The sequence below is a fragment of the Haliaeetus albicilla genome, chromosome 22 (assembly GCF_947461875.1).
Source record: "Haliaeetus albicilla chromosome 22, bHalAlb1.1, whole genome shotgun sequence".
NCBI lineage: Eukaryota > Metazoa > Chordata > Aves > Accipitriformes > Accipitridae > Haliaeetus > Haliaeetus albicilla.
Genome location: NC_091504.1, coordinates 22,900,271 through 22,923,203, shown reverse-complemented (window position 1 = coordinate 22,923,203; position 22,933 = coordinate 22,900,271). Strand labels below are relative to the sequence as shown.

General features: G+C 54.5%; 1 long non-coding RNA gene across 1 annotated transcript; it reads left to right on the top strand.

The window, feature by feature from the left end:
* The first annotated feature begins 34 nt into the window (after positions 1-34).
* LOC138690557 (uncharacterized) lies at positions 35-2,928 on the top strand. The gene is made up of 2 exons (XR_011329359.1): positions 35-619; positions 889-2,928. It is a non-coding gene; the product is annotated as an uncharacterized lncRNA (long non-coding RNA).
* Positions 2,929-22,933: the final 20,005 nt, after the last annotated feature.

Here is a 22,933-nt window from a genome sequence, read left to right as displayed (position 1 = left end):
GGCCTGGGTTTGAGCCGTGCCCCTGCGACCCCCGCCCCTCCCCAGCAAGTCAGGGGGGAGGAAGGACAGAGCGGGGCAAAGGGGGGTCCCGCACCCCGGAGAAGGGTTCCCGGGAACCATCCCGCGATGGCCCGGCGGTGGCTTCCGAGCCTGCGTGTGTCCCTCCCTTTCGAGCCAAATCTTAAGGGGAAAATTGCATTGTTCTGTCTTAAATCAACACCCACAGCAAGGTGCTGTTGCAAATACTCTGATAAAGAAATTAAAATTCGGTTATATAAGAGAGTTAGGTTTGATTAAGGAATAGAAAATCGTGAAGCATAATGTACAGGAGTGTTAGGTTTGAAATGTAGTCATAGAAACTTTAGGAACTGTGTTATGTGTGACCATAGGAACCCTAGTATTGTTAAGTTTGAAATAAGCTAACCATAGAAACTTCACCAGGAACTTAACTGGTTTTCTTATGTTTTGTTTCAAGAAACTAAGGAAACCGTCATGGACACCAGTTTGCTGCTTGGGAACCCCCTTACCCTTCCCATCTGGATTTGAGTATCGAGGATTCCAGTCAGTAGAGCTAACTGAAATTGACCAATGATTGTTTTTAAAGAAGAATATTGATAAGGTGATATAATCAAAAGACCAATCATTATAAAGGTTAAATTTAAGAGCAAGCATAGTATGCATTTTTATGTAAAGAGCTTATGTAATAATGACTCGACAGAAAAAGTTTATAAAAACTGATGAATTTAATGTTAAGCTGGACATGCCTTTGGAGGAGTGATCCCCCGTGTCCCCAGCGCTGCAATAAACAAAGTGCCTGCTTCTTAATGTCACATCGGTGTTAAGGAGTTTTATTCCGGATTTCGATAACAGTTCCGCTGTCTTTTTTAGATCCCAGCTTTCCACTGTGGTTTTTCGTGAGTTGGTGTCTGTAGTTTGACTTCAGTGCAACTGGGGACAATATGTCGAGGGGGCTGAGTGACGGGGATAGGGACTTCATAACGCCTTAAAGACGGATGCTTACGTGGGACCAGGCTTTCTGCCCGAGGAAGGAAGCACGGCTGACATCAGTTGGAAGGAAAGCAAGCTGGAGCATTGGCCGAGAGCCTGGGCTGGAAACTGGAGGAATCTGGAGGAAGACAGAAATCTGGTGTCAGGACTGGGACCACTGTGAAGCTGGGAGAGGGGGAAGAAATGGGGCTCTGGTGTGACTGACCTGCAGGTGGAAGAGGTGGCTGGAGATGGCATGTGGTGGAGGCTGGGAGATGGAGGGCAATGCCCCTCTGCACCAAATGGCCTCAGATCTGCTGCTGCTGTGTTTAAACCCCTCTATCAACACAAAAGAGCACAGCGCTAATAATACCAGCCACAGTCATGAGTTTTTCTTCCCGGGTTCGCTTAGAGAAAATGCATAATTTAATTTTTCATTTGAAATAGGCCCTCCTGCTCAACAGTTGCGGGCTGAGGATGACTGGGAAGGCAATTTTCTTTTTTAAACCAATTTCTTTTGAAAAGCAAACAAAGGCTATTTATATGTCAAATGAGAATGCTGGTAACCATTTAAACACGTGGAGTATTGGCTGTTTGCTCTAAATATAGCAGATGCAATCGCTCACTTTGTTCCTACTGTCAGGAATAGATCCCAGCTCGGGCGCTGATGCTGGAATGTGCGAAGGAGCCCGGGGGAGCCCAGGTCCCGCTGAGCAGATCCCTGCAGGGAGGCTGGTGGTATTTATGGTCCTTGGCTGAGCCAAGCAGGAGGTACAGGATGCTGCGTCCTTTGCATGCAGCTGAGCCAAGAGGTTCATTTCTGTCACTTTTTATGGGCTGTTTCTAAAGCGAGACTTGATTCAGGCTCCGTGGGGGACACTTTCCTCTGTACTGTGCTGGTTTTAACTCTCCCCTTGACTTTATGGAGGAGGGCGGCTAATTGCTAGGCTGCTGGACGCCTGCCTCTGATGGCTGAGTCAGGTAGTTGTTAGAGCAGGTGACAACACATAGATACCATTCAGCCGTACCTCAAGTGCTGCCAATCGGCATTTCTTTGTGCCATGCAGTTCCCATTTGGGGTCATGTGTTCCCACAGCAGCTGGAACACACAGCTTTGTCTGGTTCCTCCCTGTCCCTGCCTCTCACCTTCTCTTTCTCGTGGGAACAGCTCCTCCAGCTCCCTCAGGTGACCCATCTCTGTCATTTGGGGCTTGTCATGTCTCATGGCAAGTCCAGGGGAGAGCGAAGATGTTTTGTGGTAGGGTTGTGGTTCAACAGGCTCCTCCATCACTGAAGATGCTGGTGAATTGGTTGGAGGAGACTGTGTGGTCACCATTTGAGTGTCAACCTATGTGAGTGACACAGTAAAGCTGTTGTCTGTACTGTGACAGCGTGTCCATATCCCTGGTGAGGACTGCGGGGAGAGGTGAGACCCAGCTGACAGGTCTGGCAGGGAAGAGAAGACATACTTTTGGGCATGCAGAAGAGTGTTGACCTCAGGTGAGGAGCAGTGCTGATGTACCCTAATCTTCACCTGCCCTCGTGAAGCTCCAAGCTGTGAGACCCTTGTCCCCATGGGGTGACTGTTCAATGACCTGGGTTACATCCTTGTGATGCAGTTCCTAGCAGATATCACTAACAACATGGTCTTCCCCGTCCACATCACTTCGCAGTCCTGTCAAGGTCTCCATCTCGGACGGAAGGGCTGTATGTCTGACCATCTGCTGTTCTCATGTGGAGCTGGTGTTGGTTTGCAGTTCTTCCTAATTGTCAGTCTGGATTTTTTCACCCCCTGTCAGTTCCTCAGCAGAAGGGTTTGAATGACCAACCTATGAAAACTCCTAGTGAGGCAGCTAAAACATGAACAAAGATGCTTAGTGTTGAATAAAAATAGTAATTTCCCCCTGGATTTGGTAATAAACCTGAAGTGCAAATGATCGACCTGTTCCTCGCATTTGATTGTGGCTTTTTGTATAATTCACTTGCTGGACAGCCGGTTTCTGAAATGTGCAAATGTCTCCAAACCATCTGATCTCCCACATCTTAAAGCCATCATGTACAGTTATTGCTCACCCAAACATTTGGTTAACCCATTATCCTTAAAACCAGCTGATCCAATAATCCATTTTGTTATTGCCTGTTTCCTTTACAATACCGATGCTACTCTTCTTTCTGTAATTTCTATACTAATTGCACCTCTTGTCTGCTTCCAAAGGTAACTCTTGAGGGATTTACCACCAGTTATTTAATTCAGCACCAGGTGACTCTGTGCCTTTCACCATTTCCTTACAATGACTTGACGTTTTTATCTTGATGGTCTGGCATTTCACTGGGCTCTGCTTCTCACTGCCGGACCATCTGGAGCTTGTTGTGCTGTTGCCACCAGCTCTGTTACCATGTTTTACTATGTGGCTATCACCAGGTTGAACTTTATCTCTTCCTGCTGCTCCTGCACTGCATCGGCAGCCTGAATTTTCTGTTTAAGTCTTGCTAAGCTGCCGTGGTGGGATAAGTCTGTATTGCTAAGTTGGGAAGGTGTTGTCAGGGTTGTGGCCACCTGGGGCGGGGTGATAGGAGTGAGAAATTACAGCTCCAGCCCTTGGCTGTGGTCAGCCGCTCAGAAATGTTGGACCTTTTCATTAGGTTGTGGCTGTGATCCTGCAACTGCTCAGGTTCCTGGCCAAGATTCCCCCTAATTTTGACCAGATAGGAATTTCACCTCGGGCTCTGCCCTCTCTTGAGCCCTGGCATCATTCAGGGACCGTTTCAGGGCACTGGTGTCCCAGGCTTCTTGGGGGTGCTGATGGGAAATGCATTCAAAGCACCCCAGTCCCTCCTGGAGCCCACCGTGCTTTGGCAGAGCCACTGGCTGCTGGGGAAACTCCGCGGTGGCCCATCTCGGGGCTGCCATGGGGAGGAGGGCCATCATCCCATGGCCCAGGACATGCCATCCTCAAGAAGAGTGGCTGCCTCTCCCAGGGAGCCCGGCATACAGGACAGAGCCGTGGACGAGAAGGTGGCACAAGAGGTTTGGCCAAGCTGCTTGTAGCTCCGGGTTGGGTGTCGGAGCTGCAGGGCATTGGCCCGGCCATGTAGGTCAGCACTTTGGTGCACCAAGCGTCGGGGGGAGAATGGGGACAACTCAAGGGCGCAGGGAGTGTCCAGCGATCTCGTGATGTTCACTGATGCCACCCCACCGCTGAGCAAACACGGAGGCTGGCCCAGGCTGCGTGCCACCCCGGGGGAGGCAACCAAGCTAGTGCGCGGGCAAGGGGAACACGGAGGGCTTCTTGCGCAAGGTCAGCTACGCAGAAGCACGGATCCAGGAAAACAGGCAGCCGGATCAGCCGTAGGCTCCAGCCTGGCCCATCTCTGGGCGCAAGTGGCTCTGAAGCTCGCTGTCTCTGTCGGGAAGTGCTGTGCCCGTGGGGCATCTCAGGGCGGTGGGTCCTGGGAGCCACCAGTCCCTGCAGGGTCCCACCAGTTCATCCCAGAGCCAGGCTCGAGCGCTCCCAGCCTCAGTTTCCACCCAGTGCGAAGGGGTAAAAGTCACCTCACAGGAGCAAGGCAGGAGCTTGGTGTGTGAATTTGGGGTGTCCCTGAGGAAACCTACCCCTGCAGAGGGAAGTGCCCTTGTTACCACTGGGCAAAATCAGCCCCGAATCCCTGCTGGCTCTCACCTGCAGCACGGTGACTTAGCAACATCCCTGCCATTATTTACAAATAATGAGTTAGCCACAAAACACGTGCCACGAAACACATGAGGCAGCGGCGTTTGTCCTCTCAATATGCAATCACGGCCTTGAAGCAATGCTGCAAGAGCTTGAAGCAGTGCCCAGTGCCTGGCCCGGGCAAGGATTTCTTCCCTGACCTCCTGGATGCACACCCTGCACGTTGGAAAGGTGATGGAGTGGGACAGCACATATGTGTGCATCCCTGGGCACACACATCCCTGTATGCATCCCTGTGTGTGTGTGTGTGTGTGCATCCCTGTGCTCCTGCATCCCTGTGTGTGTGCATGTGAATCCCTGTGCTCGTGCATCCGTGTGCGTGTGCATCCCTGTGCTCGTGCATCCAGAGCAGCGCTGCCCTGCGCACGGGCACAGTGCGGGTTTCACAGTTTGCTCTCTTCAGAGGACAGACTTGTCAAGGTAAATTTATCTGGATGCACGTAGCAGAGACTTGCTAATGAGGCTGCATTAGGGACTTTATTGAAATCCCTGCTCCCTTTCTTGGTGTAGTTCTTATTCTGCTAAAGTGGGTCAGGCTTTGTTTGTGTGTTTGTCAGGTTCTCTTCAAGTGTGTCAGGAAAAGCCATTACCTGATGTTTGAGCACTTCAAAATGTCGCTCTTTGGTTACTTAATGCAGGGGGAGAGGAAAGGAGCTTTGTTTGGACTTTGTTTTGGCACCACTGAAAAGGCATCAGGTTAAGATTTTAGCCTGTCCTTTGCTCGAACTGCAAATACCATTTTGCTATAATTGGCCTAATTACTGAAAACAGACAAATTTTACATGGGCTTTGCAAGATGAATCAGGTGTCCTTGAAGAATACACTTTTATTTGCCAGAGCAGTGGGTTTCTGGGGCAGCGCTGGCGTCATGGGAGACACATCTCTCTTGCAAATCAAGGCACTGGGAGATGGAGAAGTCTCCATCCAGCTCCAGCGAGAAACCATTTAATCCTTCTCCTGACCTGGGGAAAGGTGCATTTCTGCAGGACTATGGCCATGGCGAGAGCAACGTTTTGGTAAGCCTTCCTCCTCCTGGCCCTGGGCTCCCTTTGGCAAATGCAGCTGAGCCTGGACCCCCAGGGTACTGCTGTCCCCCCCACCTGGAGCAACCTGTCCCCCTCCTCGGCCGTGACGGCAGCCCTTGCCTGTTTTTGGGGCTGGCAGCCCGCGGGGCAGCTTGTCACGGTCACTTATCCCTGGCCCCAAGAAGCCCTGTTTGCCAAGGGTTTAATGTTTAGCTGCTAATAAACAAAGCGTATCAGAGAGGTTTTGCTGACCAGGTAGCTAAACTTTCCTGGGAATTTTGCTGGCTCTTGCAGCACAAACAATGCCAGGATCTGGTGGAATGCTTGCCTCGGATAAAGTTTTCAATGGAAAATGGCCTGGGTTTTCCTAGAGCAGGCTCCCCGCACCCCTCCAGCTCCCCCTCCCTCGCTCCTGGCCATCCCTCAGGCATCAGCTGGTGATCCAGTGCTCAGCCGCATCCCATCCTGCCCAAAAGCTTTCTCACCATCCCAGCCCTGCTCTGATTTATCCAAGGAGGAGTTGTTTATCAAGCTGGGATTGGTTTGGAGTTTTGGCTCTGAGCCGCTGTCCGGGAGCAGGGCTTGCTTCATTCTAGCGGTGTCAAAATAAAGTTTTCAAATAATGTCAAGGGGGAAAAGAAGAACCCTCTTTGTTGCCCTGACTTGAGAAATGAGTGAAGTTGTCCTTTATGCCTTTACCCCATAGGCATTTCTCAGCCAGAAGCCTAACTTTTTCCTCCAAAGGAATGTGTCCTAAAGCCCAGCTCAGCAGCTGCTGCCCAGCTCAGTGACCATCGGGTGCCCACGGCTCAACCCAACCTGGAGCCAACTTTTGCCCATTTCTACCTTGCGGATAAAGCTGAGCCCAGCCTGCCTTCTCCTGCGACAGCAGCCGGCACAGAGCGAGGTCGGAGCATCACGCGAAGCAACTCAGTCCATAACACCATCTTCTAAACCCAGCGTGGCTCAGCCCATTTCATCATTAATCGGAATGCAAACAAATGTCATTAGAAAGGGGCATTTGGCTTTCAGGTAGACACTTGCACGTCCTTGCTCTTGCTCCTGCGCAAAACCAGCCCTCCTGGCACTGCAGGAGGCTCTTCAGATGCTCCAGCTGCGTTTTTGCTCTTCCTCTATAGCAATGGCAGCTCCTGGCAAGGCTGGGCGCCGGCGTCTCTCCTGCCCAGGGATTACACCAGGAGCTGGCTGCTGGCCGGCCCGTTCCGGCATCTCTCAGCAACTGCAGAGATAATTGCCATAAGTCTAATTGTTCCTGCTGGATAATGAGCATTTTGCATCATCATCCCCAGCTGCCGAGAGCATCATCTCAGTTGCTATTTCAGGGGCGGAAAGTGGCTCCTCTGAGCCAGGAAAGGCTGAACCAGGCTGGATCCGGCCACCTGAAACAAAGCCCCCGCACCGAGCCCCCGCTGACAGCAGTGCCGGTTTGCGAGTGTGCTTTGGGACAAGGTGCGGACCAGGAACTATTCCCAAGAGGCAGCCTGGACACGAGGGCGTGCAAATGTGGGATTTTCAGCATGGGGATGAAACACAGCCAAATCCCCAGGGAGTCATGTCTCCAAAGGGGCTTCTCCCACCCGGACACAACATTGTCCCTGTGGGATGCAGAGGGCTGAAAATGCACATGCACACTCATGGGCATGCACGCACATGGATGCACACAAGCATACACGCATGCAGGCATGCACGTCCATGTGAACACACACGCGTGTGTGTTGGGGGGTACACACAGAGCTACTCCTATGCCAGGAACTCCCAGTCCTGTTTCCCTGCCGACCTGGTGGGCTCCTGGTCCAGCCTTCCCCTGGTGAGGGCTGTGGTTTGAACCTCTCCTTTGCACAAGCGCTGGTGTCCATGAGCTCTGGAGAATGGAGGATCTCTGAGGTCCCTCTTTTATTCCCTTTGCTAAATTTTATAATGTTTTAAACTAGCTAACAGGCTCATAAACTGGGCAGTTGCAGGGGGGAGCTGGCAGATGAGCAGACAGAAACCTCCTCCCCTTAGAAACCAAGGAATAGCCTTTACAGTCCATGGTTGCTGCTCGGTGTAACGAGCTGTGTGTGTTCTCAAACACATCATATTGCTTTCGGTCCGGTGGTGCCCCTCGTTTTGGGTGATGCTGTTGCAGACCGCAGAGCTTGCTGCAGCTTTGCCACGCCGTAGCACCAGGCAGACCTGCTCCATGCTGGCGAGACACGCAGCCTGGGACTGCAGTGAACGTTACCCTCTCCCCTGGAGCAACAAGGTGGATGAACCAGCCACAGGGCAGAAACCCCTGACTGAGCATTGATTTCTCCTCCACCAACGAGCGTTCTGCAAGACTCAGGAACCCACCACCTCCCAGGCAGGGCCGACAACGGCCGAGGCTGCTCTGATGCACGAGGCTCGCTTGGCAGCAGAAGCGAGCATTTGAGCTAGCCGAGAGCGCGGTGCTTTGCTCCCTGCAGACCGTCCAGCACCTGGCATAGGTGCTGCTGGTAATTGCTCGGTGCCGCAGGGTGTATTGAGTAGCCAGCTGTGGGATTCCTGCTCTGCTTATGCTCAAAATCATATGGTTTTGGGGCAGCATCAGCAGAGGCTCCCCATCCCATCCCGTCCCGTCCCATCCCATCCCGTCCCATCCCACAGCTCCCATTCCATCCCATTCTATCCCATCCCAACCCATCCCATCCCACCCCACAGCTCCCAGCACAGCCCTGCGCTCTGCACCTTACTTGTTTTTTATTTATTCTCCACAAACCATGAGGCTGCAGCCGATTGTCAAGTGCAAACCCTGTTCTCAGAGCAGCACACCTTGAATTAACCCTCTGGGCTTTTTGGGCTTGCAGAAACTTTTGAACACCATTTTTGCCTCCCCTGCTCTGGAGATTGCATGGCCACAGTCCAGTGGCAAGGAGGCAATGCTGGGCATTGGGGTCCATGCTCTGCTGCCTATGCCCTGCGACTGCGGCCAAGCTGCCTTCACCATACGCTACCTTGGCTGCTGGAGGGGGTTTGAGGAAATCAATGTGGCATAAAGATGTAAGGCAAAAGGGTTTTGCTGCAAGGTTGTCACTTGTGCCGCTAACGTCATGCACAAGTCCCTGGAAACGGGTTCGCAAAGGATGCTGCTGAGCATGCCTTGAGAAAGGGTGATTTGTGGCTTGAGATAAGTCCCATGAGCTGGCTGGGAAAGGAGAGAGAGAAAAAAATGTGTCAGGGCAAGAGAAGGGAGAGATAAGCAGCGCATCTGGGCTGGGAGCATGAAGCCGTCAACCTCCCTGGCGCCATGGGGCTGCCGGGTGGCCGGATCCGGGCCATGACAGCCTTGGATGGAGCCAGCCACGTGGCAAAGCTTGCTTGCTGGCAGAGCTTGGAAAAAGCCGTATGGGAGCCCTCTGCCAAAACCCTCTGGCTACAGAGGGCAGGGAGGAGGTAGCCCCATCCAGGGACCTGCTCCGGCTCCCAAGGGCTGTGAGGGGAAGGGGCGATGGAGATGGGTCCCCCCAACCCCACGCAACCTGCACCCCACTCTCTGCCCCGCTCTGCGCTGCCTTTCATATCAGCTCAAGCTTTTGGGGCTGGGGTAGGTTTTGTACTGAAACAACCGCTGCTGCTGCCCAGAGTGGGGTTTTGGGTGACAGAGAGAAAGCACTGTCCTCAGGAGCCAGCTGGGCCCTCGTGGCTGATTTTGCGTGTTGTCTTCTAATTGCAGTTCTTCATGTTCTCTCAAAGCAAAAGGCTGAATTAGCTGGAGGACGGGAAACGTGGGGAGCCAGGAGCAGCCTCCGGAGCTGATGGCGAGGGGGTGGCCGCTCAAGGGCTGGGCTGCGGCTCCTGCTTTTGCAGGATTCTTTCTCCCCCCCGCACCAAACCAGCTGCTGGTATTTCTCCTGCCACCATCACCATCCTTCTCCCTTGGTGTGCTGCATCTGCTTGGGCATCCCGGGAGGAAAACCGGGCACAGGCAGCAGCTTCTCACTCCAACCCCACCACTGCTGCACCCCTGCAAGCACACAAACACGTTTCTCTTCTGCCAGCTCCATATTTGCAGGCACTGTATATACAGTATAATCCACCCACAGGGTACCCAGGCTGTACTTGGCTGGGAAGGACAGAACATCCTTGTGATTCGAAAGGTCAAAACGAATGTCAATACCCTGTCGGCTTGAGTCAGCAAGAATGCCAAAGCTGCCTTGGGGACACAGGGTGCTCGGAGGGACGGTCACGGCTGTTGGGTATGCTGCTCCCTGTACAACAGGCACGGAGCCCCCGAAAAAGCGCTCTGCTTGCTGCAGGACTGGGCAGGGCAACTATCCCTAATAATAATAATATCATGGTGTGCAAACAGCTTTGCCTGCTCAGCCCAGAGGTCCCTGTACCCCCTCTCCACTCCTGGAGAGTGAGGGGATAAGCAGGTTGTGATGCCCCTCCACAACATCCTCCCAGCTCCCTCCAGTTTCTGGCTCCAAAGCCCAGCCCTGTCTCTTTTCCAGGGCTCCCGTGCAGGATTTTCCTCCCAGGGCTTGGCTGTAGAGGCTGGTCCAGGTCCATGGGCAAAACACAGCCGTTTGCTCTGGGATCCAGAGGGCAGAGAGTCCCGGAGAACCCCAGGCTGGGAGTAGCTTCCCAAGGCTCAAGGCTGGAGCAGGACCAGGACCAGGACAAGCATCTGCTCCCGTTGGACCTCCTCATCCTCCCCGATGGAGAGATACTGCTGTCGCTTTGAGCTGGGTTGGAGGAAACTCGGCTTGGGCAGACAGCTGGGATTGATTTCCAAGTAACAGAGGTGCTCGCGTGTCCCTTGAGCTCCTGTCCCTGTGCCTAACAATTTTCTCTGCTAATAATCTCCGCTGAGCAGGCAGCAGCACATGCATGCACCGAGCACGGGGACGAGGGGGATAGTTCAGAGCCTGACGTGGCGATGGCAGGGCCACGCCGCTGTTCCTGCCATATAGACCCTTTGCATTTCTCCCCAACCCATCCCAGCAGGAGGGCTGCCCACGAAGCCCTCGATGCTGGCAGCACCAGCCCCTCTAACGATGGCCCCGTCTAACGAGAACAAAACCTTCTTAGGTTTGGAGAGGGATTTGGAGTTGAATTAGGAAATCCTTCACGGTGGCTTTGGAGCTTTCGGGGCTGTGCTGGGCACAGGGGGTCCGTGGTGTGGTCCTCCCGGACACAGCATTCCCACGTATCTTCGGTCTCCCCATGCAGTGCAGGGAGCCGGAACGAGAGCATCAATTCACCAAACACAGATTGTTTGGAGATTGCAAGATTCTCCAAACATGGGCTTTTTAGGGAGGCCCCTGGCTCTCACCAGCCTGGCGCTGCTGGCAAGCAGCATTGCAGCCGGGCAGGAGCAGCGGCACGCGTCGGTCCCGGCGTGTGCCGAGGTCGGGACGGGCAGCAGGAGCTGGCAGTGCTGCCCAGCCTGGCAGGGCTCTCATGGCCCCGACCTTTCTGGCTTTGAAAACACGATGGGAACAAGACGCACTTTTGTTTTCAGGTCGGGAGCTGGAACAGGACCTTCGGGCTGTTCCTGGGATGTTACGGCATCCTGGCTGTTGCGGGGGGGGACAACACCCCTCTCCGACACCCCGAACGCAGCAGGCAGCCTCGCTGCACCCTTGCTCTGTTCCCATTTTGTCCTTCGGTGGCAGAGCCCAAAGGTCTCCCCGTCCTCTCCTGCAGCCATGCTAGCTGGGGGTGCTCCCCCAGGGCCACCGGTGGGGACGAACAGCTCTGGCAAAGGGACAGCCTTCATCTGGAAACCCCACCGGCTTTCACCACGGCTCATGTGCGTGGTGAGCCCCGGGGAGGTCAGGGAGTTTGTGCCGCTGCTCGATGCAAAACATGACTGTTGCCCTCAAGTCACACAGGGCACTGAACTAGAAAACCAGCGTACAAGGAATGCGGGTGCCCCCACCTTGTCTCACCTCTAAAACCCAGCTTGTGGCCACCAAGCAGCCACTGGCCAGTGACCCCAGACCATGCTGTGGGGACACAGCTGGGGACAGCAGGGCAGGGAGTGGCTGTAGCTTGCAGCAAGGTCATCACATGGGGAAAAATGCGGGTTGAGGCCCGCATCCAGCCACGAACAGCATCGGCTGGTCCTTACCTGGGGACCTTCAAGTCGCAGGAATTAGGGACAATATGACCCTGCACCACCAAAATTAGGAAGATGCCCTTGGGGAGCCTCTCCCCGCACAGGGCTGGCACCGGTTTGCTGCTTGGTATATTGACCAAGAGGCAAGCAGGCAGCAGGTGATGAGGGTATTTTTTTCATCTAGTGCGGAAAGGGCTATTTCTAGAAGAAAATGCAAATCACCGCATCCCCCCGATAGTTGGTGGAGACCTGGCACCTCACGGTCACCCACTGCCTGCCCCGGAACAGTCCCAAGGACAAAAAGCTCAGTGTCTTTCTGCTTCCTGGCCCCACTCCTTATCAACCTCCCACATCCACAAATGGAGAAATAATCTGCCGGGTTCCTGTATAAGAGATTGCGGAGCCAGCCAGTGATGAGAAATGACACGGGCCCTGCCACGTCAGTGCACGCCGCAATCGCAGCTGGTGCTGAGGCTCCCCCAGCACTTCCCGGCAAATCCCTGGGATGTGCCCGATAACTCCCCGGGAGCCACTCGTGCTCGCCTGCCAGGGTTGCCTGCCACTCTCGTGTGCCGAGAGCCCATTTAATCTTGTTGAGTGACAAATTCATGGCACCCTTGGCAGGCTCAGGCTTTCTGTGGTAGCTGTCACAGCAGGGAAACATGGTTTTTTAAAAGAAAATCAAGATTCCCAGGTAATCTCAGCAACAGACAGGGACTTGAGGAGTACACTAGGAAAAATAAAGCCTCTTCTCAACTGCCTGTGCCACAGAAAGCTGGTGCGAGGCTGTTTGTGTGTCCTGTGGTGTTTGGTCCAAAATCTCCCCAAATCCTTCTGCTGGCAGAGCTCAGCCAGGACAGGGTGGGGACAGGTCTCCACAGGCCGGGAGCTGCTATGGGGCTGGGAATAAGAGGGTTTGTAAATCGTGGGGCTGGGGAAGGAGCGGGGATCCCCCGGGGCAGCTCCATCCCTGTCCCCTTTGGTCACAGCCCCTCCGCAGCGCAGTAACACCCGGCATTGCCTTGAACCCCCCAACGCTGCGTATTCCTGTCCCCATTGCCCTGATCAGTCCTTTTTCCTTGTATTGGCATGAGGATTCACGCAGCAGCCAGGTCAGGGACCAGATCCGGCTGGAAGCATCCACCCTGCCGAAGGTTTGCGCCTCGAGTCGTCCCTGCACAGGTCCGGCTGGATCGGTGCCGCCTCGAGGTGCCGCGCTGCCAGCACCTCCTTGCTCCGGGTTCTTGTTTGTGCCTGCGGGTGATATTGGCCCTGTGAAAAACATGATCTTTGGTTTTGCTGCCTCAGGGCTGAACCGTTGCCCTTGCCAGGGATGGGTCCCTGAGGGCTGGCAGGGATTTATAGCTTGCCATGATTTATGCTGGAGGTGGAGCGGGATGGAGCCGTTGCAGCCGGCACCGAAGGCAACCAACATCAGGACTGTCCCGGCGTGACCTTACCTGGCAGTGCAGGGCAAAGCCCTGGGGACAGACAAGCATCCCCTGAGGACAGCGGTGGCATCCACAGGAGAGGTGACAGAGTGCACATGTTCAAAGTCACCGGTCCCCCTCCTGGGAAAAAAAACAGATGTGAGATTTTAAAATGCAAATTTTTGCCTCTGCTTCAGGGGTTTGCTCCTCTGCCCCTGTCCAGGAGGGACGTGGTGGGAGCTGGCACTGCCAGGAGGGACACGGGGTGACCTGAAGACAACGCAAATCGGGGCGAGTGGCAGCAGACATGGTGTTGGACTCAGGGAAATCAGCTAAGTGATATAGCAAAGCAGAGGGGGCTGTGGAAATAAGGGGCTACCGAGTAACGGGGGCCTGGGGACATCCTCCAGGCACCTCTTCTCCTTGCACCATCGCCCTCATCTGCGGGGGAGCAGGGAGAGGAGAGGGGAAAGCAAGACCTGGGAGCCGATCCCAAATCTCAACCACTTCCCCTTGGCCCTTGGCCGTCGCCGCTCCCTTCCCGTCCGGCTCTTCCTTATCGGTACGGGGCTCCGCGGCCAGACCAAACAGCCACCCCCGCCGCCGCCGCACGTGGGGCAGCACGGGGAAGGTTGGGACCCAGACGATTAAATAAAAGCATCTCGTCTTCTGCAGGGTGTTGAAATCCAGCCCTTGGTGCCCCCAGGCAGCTCCGCTTTCCCTGCCCTCCTCCTCTCCTGGGTGAGAGGTCTGCGGTTGCTCAGCTCTGTTTAGTAACCATGGATTTTTCCCCTCCAGCTGCTTCTTTATTTTCACTGCAAAGCAATGCAGAGCCACCTTGGCTGAGAGCAGGTAAAAGCCCAGCGCTGATGCCTGCACCAGTTCAGACCAGCAAGGAGCTGGGCATCCTGCCGGGGGGGTGGGACGGGACATGAGGGGACACGGGGAGGTCCCTGCGGCAGGATCGGGTGTGCAGGGTTGGGGGCTGCCATGAGCTGGGGGACACTTAGGGTGCTGGGGCATGTGGGATGACACCAAAACCAGTGCTGGCTGGGGGACTGCTGGGGACCACCATCCTTCAGGGCATCTCAGGAGGGTCCTGGGGCCATCAGGATGGGGCTGTCCCCCTTCTGAACCCAGGGTGGAGGTGTCCCCCGCCTCCCGCATCACCAGCACCCCTCCTGGGACAGTTGGGGACAGTGGCTGGCCTTCCAGACAAAGAGCCTTTGGTGATGAAATGCCTCTTGAGCAGCTCTGAACCAGTGTGGCCAGACACACAACCAGCCCGTGCCAAGGTCACGCTCTTCCCACTGGATTTCTATCAGCCAGTGAGTTATTGCAGGAGGAAAAAGAGATGATTTAGCCTTAATTTAACGCTGCTGCAAAGAGCCGGGTGTCTCTCCCCACAGCCCCAAGCCTGCATGGGTCCAGTGTGGTGGGACCCTCACCCCACTCTCCCCTGCACCCTCCATGCATCCCTCGCTGTCTTGCTCCTGCAAGGTCCCCGCTGCCAACCCGGCGTGTGTGGGCCGGTGGGGACCCCCTGCACATCACAGACTTCTTCCAACACACTTCCCGCTCGATGGAGCCTTTCAGGAACCTGGGCAGACCCAGGACCAGCCCCGTTTTGGGTCCACCCTGGGTTCCCAGGCTGGCCCCGCTGCCCAGTCTGCCCGGGCAGAGGGAAGGCAAAGGGCTCCAGCACACACAGGCTGTGCCAGCCCTGTCCCAGTCACCGGCACTGGGAAACACCCCAGTGAGCCCACAGGATTGTACTCACAGGAGTATTACCTGATCACTGTTGCTGATAACAGCCTTTTACAGCTCTTACCTGGGCTCTCTGGGAGAAGTGAATTGGTTCAGGCTCCCACAGCCCTAAGGAAAGGGAAGGGAGGTGCAAAGAGCTAAAAATTAGTTTGGGGAGAGCCAGGGCCAGGTTGTGCCAAGCCCTTCTGCCTTCCCAGTGGGTATCAAGGCAGGCATCGCACCCTGGGAGAGCCCATTTACCTGCCACTTACCCCCCGCTAATACTTTCTGACTCCAGTGCTCATTTTCACCCAAACTGCACACAGAGGTAGAAGTCAAAAGGCTATTTCTATGCACGTCAGGAGAATTGCTGATGGAGAGGAGAGACAGCTCCTGCTGAGAAAAACACTGCAGCGTGAGCCGAGCCCTTTACTAGACACCGGAGCAGCCACCAAGTAGCAAAACTTGATGGGAAATTTGGCTTCCTTGGGCTGGCCGCTCACGGCGTTGCTGGGTTTGTTTTGTTTTGGGCTTGAGATACTGGTCGGACAAAAAAGTGCTTTGTAAGTATTGAATTAAAAGGATGATGCAAAAGCCACAGGGTGCTTTGGCTAGAAAACGTGAGCGGTTTGCAGTCGGCCCTGGCGGGGCGCAGGCTGTTTGGAGAACATGGGGTTCCTGCGATTAGCCTGCTCATATGACTCAATATATAACCACCAGTTACACACTAGATTTAATCTTGGGTCAAAAGTCATGGATAATTCAAACCACACAGAAAATGTTGATCGCATGCTTGCTGGAGCTGTTTTTTCTGCTATTCTTTTGAACAACTTCTGCAAAGCAAATGCACCCTGGCCCAGGGCCATAGTGGGTTGGCGTTACCTGTGCCACCTCCTGCCCTCGCTGGAGCGAGCTCTGCTCCCGCTCCGGGAGCTGCCCGCTCTGCCTGCATCCCATATCCAGCTTTCTGAGCCTCGTTTCATCTCATGCACTTGCTACGGGGTGAAAAAAAAAGGATGGTTCATGCCCTAAACCTCCCATCAGAAGCATAGCATTGGTCCTCAGCTATTTGGCTGGTTGTGCAGGTGACGGCAGTGAAGGTGCCCTCCTCACCCCGGATTTTCAGGGGTGTGGATGCTGCCTGCTGTGTCCCTATAGCAGATTGGGTGGCGGGCTCAGTGCATTCGATATTTCAGTCAGTTCCTCCCCAATTTCTTGTCTTGGGCAGTTTCTTTCCCGACTGAGTCATGAAAGCCACTCTTGTATCAAAAAGATGTCATGGGGATGCTCAGGAACGTCCTGCCTGATTAGGTTAATCAAAGCAGGGTCTTGATCGGGGTAAAGATCTTGTGCTCCAAAGTTTTGGTGCTGGTCGTGGGGAGCGTTGGCTGCTCCATGCACCCACAAGCGGATTGTTGCCCTCTCACTGCTTTCCAGAGGCAGCAGCCGCAATTTCTTGTGAGCTGCTTCTCTGATGATGGCTTCACTGAGCGGGGAAGGGAGAAGCCGTCCTGCAGTTTTGCAGAATACTGTCTTGCAAGGATGATTATTTGTAGGAAATGCATTGTCCTGTCTGCCAGCAGCAGCAGACGTCACTGCCCGTTTGTTGCACGGGGACAAGGGCCTGTCATGGACCACGGGTGAGCTCATCCATCACTGAACCTCCTCTGTGCCTCAGTCTCCTCTTAGGTCATTAGGAAGGATGTGTGATCCCTCCCTTCTCTTGCAAAACCCTTTGCCATGCAGCGACAGAGAGAAAGATGCAAATAGCCCCTACGAGCCAAGAAAGCTTTTCCCAGTGGGAACACGAAGGACACAGTGAAGCAGCATCGTGTCCATTTTGCAATCAGGAAAGGCAGCAAGACAACCATCTCACCCACGGTTGGGCATGATGATGCTAAACCCCATCTCTGGGCAGATCCTCCCAGTCTCCGGCTGCTCCTGCCCTCACTGTGGAGCCGGTGGCTCCAGCCCAGTAGTGCTGGCACAAACGGAGGGTTTTGCCAGCAAACCGAGGATCTGAGCCTGGGCTAGAGCCAGCCGGAGCCTGGGAGGGCTGATTCCTCTTCCCAGCCCCAGTACATCTGCACAAGGAAGAGGAAAAGCCCTTTGGGACAAGGAAGAGAAAGCACTGGAACAGGCATAAATAGCTTAGTAATAATACTAATGATAGCACTTAGCACGTAGGCAGCAGTTTGCAGAGCAGAGCGCTTTACAAACATTAATTAGTGCTGGTAGACAATTCAGCGATATGGTTCCCATTTTGCCAACTATGAAGTGCAGAGAACCGACCATCTGCTTAAACCCTCTTTAATTTAATCCTGGGGCATTCGTAGGAAAATCCTGAGCCCATTTCAGCATTGGATGAAACCGCCCGAGCGCACATGGGCCCTTCAGACCCTCTCGGAGCGCGGCAGACGCCAAACATCTCAGGAGAGGGATGTTTTGAAGGGTGTTGGTGACTGCGGGTTATGTCCGGGGCACGGAGCTGGAAAACATAGGGCGGCTGTTTTCCATGTCAATAAATACACGTGGTGTAGCCAGATTGCTGGTGGTTTCCCTAAAGACACGTTGTGTTGCTGGAGCCTTTGAGGTTTGCCAGCTGGGGATGGAGGGTTTGTTTGGGCTCTTCTCGCCTTTTGCTGGTCTCTGCTTGATCTGTGGCAGTTTTTAGGACTTTTTGGGACACCCAGTTAATTAGCAAAACTTAAAGCAGCTGTCAAGACTGATTGGGGCGAGTCAAGTGGGTTAAAGCTGTACCTGGCACTCAGCCCTGTGGGGTGGCTGTCCCAGCCCTGGACACATGTGTGGGCACAGGACATGGCAGCCAAGGATGCCTGGTACTAGCATAAGCTAAAGCTGCTTAATTTAGGGTATCCAGTGTTTTTTTTTTCTTTAAAGATACCTGCTTTGTATTGCACAGCAAACATCATCTCTGCAACACACGCTGCAGTGGAGTTTTGCTAAGGATGGGGATCAGGGCTGGGGGCTCAGCCATGGGGCTGGAAAAAAGTTTAATGCTAACATGAGCCAGATGCAGGAGCAGCACCCAAAAACACCCCTGGGGAAATGCAGATATTGCAGGGTGTCAAGCCAGGAGGGCGAGCAGCTGCGGGCAGCAGCCAGCCGGCACTGGCACAGTTCGGTTGGAAGCAAAGCTGCTATCGTACCTTGAGACGGCAGCACAAACGGCGTGCGGGGCGTGCAGCCGCGCATGGTGTTTTTCTGCAGCTTTTACTCCCTTCCATGGATAATTTGCAGGCAGGAGAAGAGGTAGATGAAAACACAGGGGATGGGAAAGGCCAACCCTCCTGCAAGGAGATCCCCTTCCACTTCTGCAGCAGAAAAACATGTTTGTCTGCTCTTAAGCTAATATTGAAACCTGCAGTCCTTTCCCAAACACTGCATTTAAATTTCCCACTGCATATGAACTCATCAACCTTACAGACGGAAAACCCTGCTCAGCTATGGCACTGGCTAGTTTTCTCATGCTGATTTATTAGGATTAATGGCTTTTTTTTTATTAGGTATAGATTTAAAAGTCTGTGATGATGGAATTTTTCCTCCTCTCTGGGCAGATGGGTCCTAACACAGAGCATACAGGAAAGGGTCAAGTAGGGCTTACAATGAATTTTATTTCTTCTCCAGACAAAAAAGCTCCCAAACCACTTTGTCCCTGACTGAGCACACCACATATCTCACTGAAATCCCTTGCTGAGCTGAGCTGGACTTGCAGCTACATTGCAATTACGCAGATGCTTAAGTGCTTGGCTAAACCAGGACCTCCCGCCTGCTCACCATCTCCAGGGCCTTTCCAAATTATCCCCTAGCCCAGCCACATTTTGGGTCCAGGATGGTGCAAATGGTCCAGATAATACTGGTTTCAGCAAGATCCTCTAAGCTCAGGCTCAAGCTCGCCCTGCACAGCTTGGGCTCTCGCTCGGTTTTGCCTTACGGATGGCTTCCCTGGGCAGCTCCCATGTCCTGTCTCCACACCAGGTTGCCTTGTTCAGTGTCTGATTTTAATTTCTCTCAATCAGGAGCTGGGCCCGAGCAATTACATAATAACGAGCTATTCATCCAGAGGGAGAGCACGGATCTAGGTTAATTGGTCTGACAATTGAACCCAATCCTTTCCGGTTTTGCCCAGTTTTCCTTATTTTTCTCTCCTTCTGCACAATATCTGCAAAGCTCTCAGCCTCGTTAATTAAGAAGGTAACTTCACCCCGAGGGCTGTTTTGTTCTCCCCTCCCTCCTTCAAAAGCAAGAATAGAAAAAGCAGCAAGAATTAGCTAGTTTGGGATGAAGCAACCATCTCTGGGCAGGACGGAGCCGGTTGGGTCTGACGGGGGTCAGACCGCATCAAGCTGCTGCTGTTCTCCTGGGCTTTGGGGAAACAATGCTGCACACCGAAAGCAGGTGCTGGACCAGAAACGCTCCTCCCGGCACGTTTGATGTGTTCGATAGACACATCGCAAAGCTGGGCAGCGCAGAAAACAGTGGAGTCCCCAGGGCTGGATGGGTGCTGGGTTGTCGCTGGGGCTGCAATGCTGCAAATTTGCAGGGAGAGATGCAGAAGGGTTTATGGCTTCTTGGGAACAGGCAGCCCTAAACGTTCTGGCACTTCTGAAACCCTTTTAGCCAACAAACAGTGCTGCAAAAGCCCCGTGCACGGGGGTCCAATGAGAGGGGGATGCTGGACTCCGGCATCATGCTCCAAGGCCACGCCAGGCTGAGCAGACATGAAGCTTTGCCCTTTTTCGTGGACTCTTTGTGGTCTTTATTTATGAACACCCAAAAGTAGGGGCCCCATCACAGACCCATACCGATCGGGGTGGGACAACTCTTCTCCCTATTTTCCTATCACCCGTAGGTGTGGGCAGTCTCAATCCTGCTATATATGAAGTAACTATAACATATTTTGTGCCTCCACTTTCATCATCTGAAAAGTTGTCGGTAGAGATCCATTTTGCACCAAGGAGGTGCTGGACAAGTGAGGTTTAGAGTCAGACATGTTTCCTAACAGGCTGCTATGTCTTGCAGAGAATAAACTGGTATCTGCAGAAAGGAGCTCCATTGCAAGGGTGAAGCAGCCCCAACATGACAGCGCTTGTGTCCTGAGCTGCAGCTCAGGGCTGTGCGTGGCCGGGCTGCGGCTGCCACCTGCACCAGTGCCCGTCCCCAGGAGCCATCCCGGGAGCACTTTTCCCATGATAAAAAAGGATCCGTACGAGATGCAGGAGCGCGAAGCACCGCCGTGAGACTGCGCTGCTGGGCTGGAAAGGGAAAACCTGTAATAAAACAGGCATCCAAGGCATGCGTTTGTTTTTCCAGAGGCTGTGGGGAGGTCTGGGGCCGAGAGCAAAGGCGATGCCTGCAAGAGGAGGGGGTGGTAACACCTGAAAACCTTCAGGGACCTGCTCCCTGCGATGCTTCCTCAGGGCTGATGGAGTCATAAACTGGCGCAGCTGTAACTGGGAGGGGAAGCAAGCAGGGCCCTTGGGCAGGATGGGGCACAGCAACCCAGCAGCCCCCGCCGGGTTGGGGTGATGAGCCAGGTGGTTCCCAGCTGGTGCCCAGCCAGAAGCTTCATGCAGGCGGGCACGGTGCCGTAAAGGGTAACACAGGCAGCAGTGATCCCAGCCCCACCGGGGTGCAGAGCTGGCTGAGAGCAGGCACCGGCTGCCGCCTGCTCCCAGCCGGTGCCTTCAGCACCGATACGGTGGTGATGGCGCTGAGCCTCGCTTGGGTGACATTGGCAGCGTGTGCAGGTGGCTTTGCAGCACTAAGAGCAGCAGGTCGCTGCCTTTCCCATCCCTTCACCTGGGAAGGACTCGCTTCGTGCAGCACGAGCTGCTCCCTGTTCGTAGCGCATCCTCCGGCACGCACAGCGGGGCCCCCTCGCCTCCCCTTTACTAAACAGAGGCCGATTCCTGACATCCACAGCTGCCTCCTGCTGCATATCCCAGCACCTTTGGGAGTTTCCCAAAGTCTGCCGGCGTTTTGGAGTCGTCCCCAGGAGCCGTTGGATGACTCACCGCCATCACCGCAAGCGTTGAAGGCAGCGCAGGTGCTGCCCAGCTGAGGCTCCCACTGGGCTGGCATGATGGAAACACACCACAGGCACCGAGCAGGTCACGGGGGACCTGTGGACCTTGGGGACAGCCAGCTATGTTTCCATAGACCCTCAAGTGCTCTCACTCGGTATCTCACTAACAGCCTTTCAGTTATTGCTGTTAATCTCCCTTCCCTGGATCTTGAGAGACCAGATGCGGCTCCAGTCCCGGCTACCTGGAGATGCTGAACGTTGACTCTGGGACATGGGGGATTGGACCCAGACACAGCCAAGGCAAGTTTCCCCCAAAATCTGGCAAGTTAGAGTTTAAAATAGTATGTATTCAGAGTAAGTCTGTTCTGGGAGAGGAGCAGCACCATTTCCCCAAAGTGCCCTCTCCATCCCAGGAGCATTGCTGGTACCACCAGCTGAGGATTAGCGGGCGGTCGAGGGAGCCGGGGATGGGGATGGGCTCAGACCCATCAAGGGTGGCTGTGGGAGCGGGATGTGCAAGCTCAGCTCCACGGGTGTCTGCCCATGGGGTGGCCTGAGACCAGTGTCCTCCCCTATGACAGGTATTTATGGAGCTGGACGGGATCCCTGGAGCCCTTGTGTCCGTGCTCCAGCGGCTGCAGGACACCAGGGCTGTATGAGATCGTGGTCAGACCCTTCCCCTGGCTGCATCCCTGCTCCAGGACCATGAGCTGGGAACCTCCAGGAGGAACCTCCAGGAGAGAGCAGCTAGCGGGATGTTGCTGGCAGGTTTGGTGGTTGATGGGAACAGCAGGCGATGTGGCCTCATGCTCGGGGTTGCTGGTCCCCGTGGTGCTCGCGAGTGCAGCGTCAGCAGCATCAGCGGCTGGTTTTTGGCAGCTGTGAACCCTGGCCCCACATTGCCCACAAGCCTGGCCCCGGGGACACAGGGAGAAGGTGGCATGCTCACATCTAAACACAACATGTTCCACAAGCATGTTTATTAACACAGTCAAAAATAAACTGTTTTGCAGGATTTTTGCCAGAAGGATGGGCTTAACATGTGGAGCCTTGAAGGACATGAGAAAGCTGATGCAGCCCATCACCATGGGCTCTGATTTGGCCTCCCCAGCACTGCTGGGGCAAAGGAAGCTTTATTTCTCTCTGGGGAGTACATTACTTAAGTCCTTGTGTAACAAATAGAGAAGCAAAGCCCATTAATCCTGCCGGGAGGGAGACGATATCGAGCTGCTGGGGGACAAAGGGACGGCGAGAGGAAACCACCAGAAACCACCCCAGTTCTGCCTGCCCTCGGCATCCCCAGCTCTGCCCCACACAATGGGCTCCAGCTTCAGGGTGAGCGGGAGGAAAAAGCAAAATAACGGCCCTGGGTCCTTGGGGGATTTCAGGCTTTCAGGGACAGGATGAACAGTCTCAGCCCTGGGAGAGCTGTGGGGTCCCGGGGGGGGAGCAGGGGCAGAGCCGAGCAGGGAGGTATGGAGGAGGAGGGGGGATGCCCTGAGTTGCCAGGGGACTGCAGCCTGCATTTTTTCCAGGGGTATTTTCTATATGGACCCTATAGATCCCCAGTTCCTCTTCTGACCCACAAGTTTTTCATGCTTTCGCCCATCTCATTCTCTGCCCCATCCCGCTGGGGGGGAGTGAGCGAGCGGCTGGGTGGGGGCTTAGCTGCTGGCTGGGGCCAACCCAGCACATTTCCCCAGCGCCTGCAGCTGCAACTGCTTTCTCCGTACCCCACGGTATTCCGGTTGGCCCTGGGTAAGCTGGGCAGTGCCCAGTGGGAGTGATGCGGAGGGCATTGGGAGCCCGGGTTGGGATAACCAAGCAGGCTGAGGGATGGATGGAGCACTGGCTCT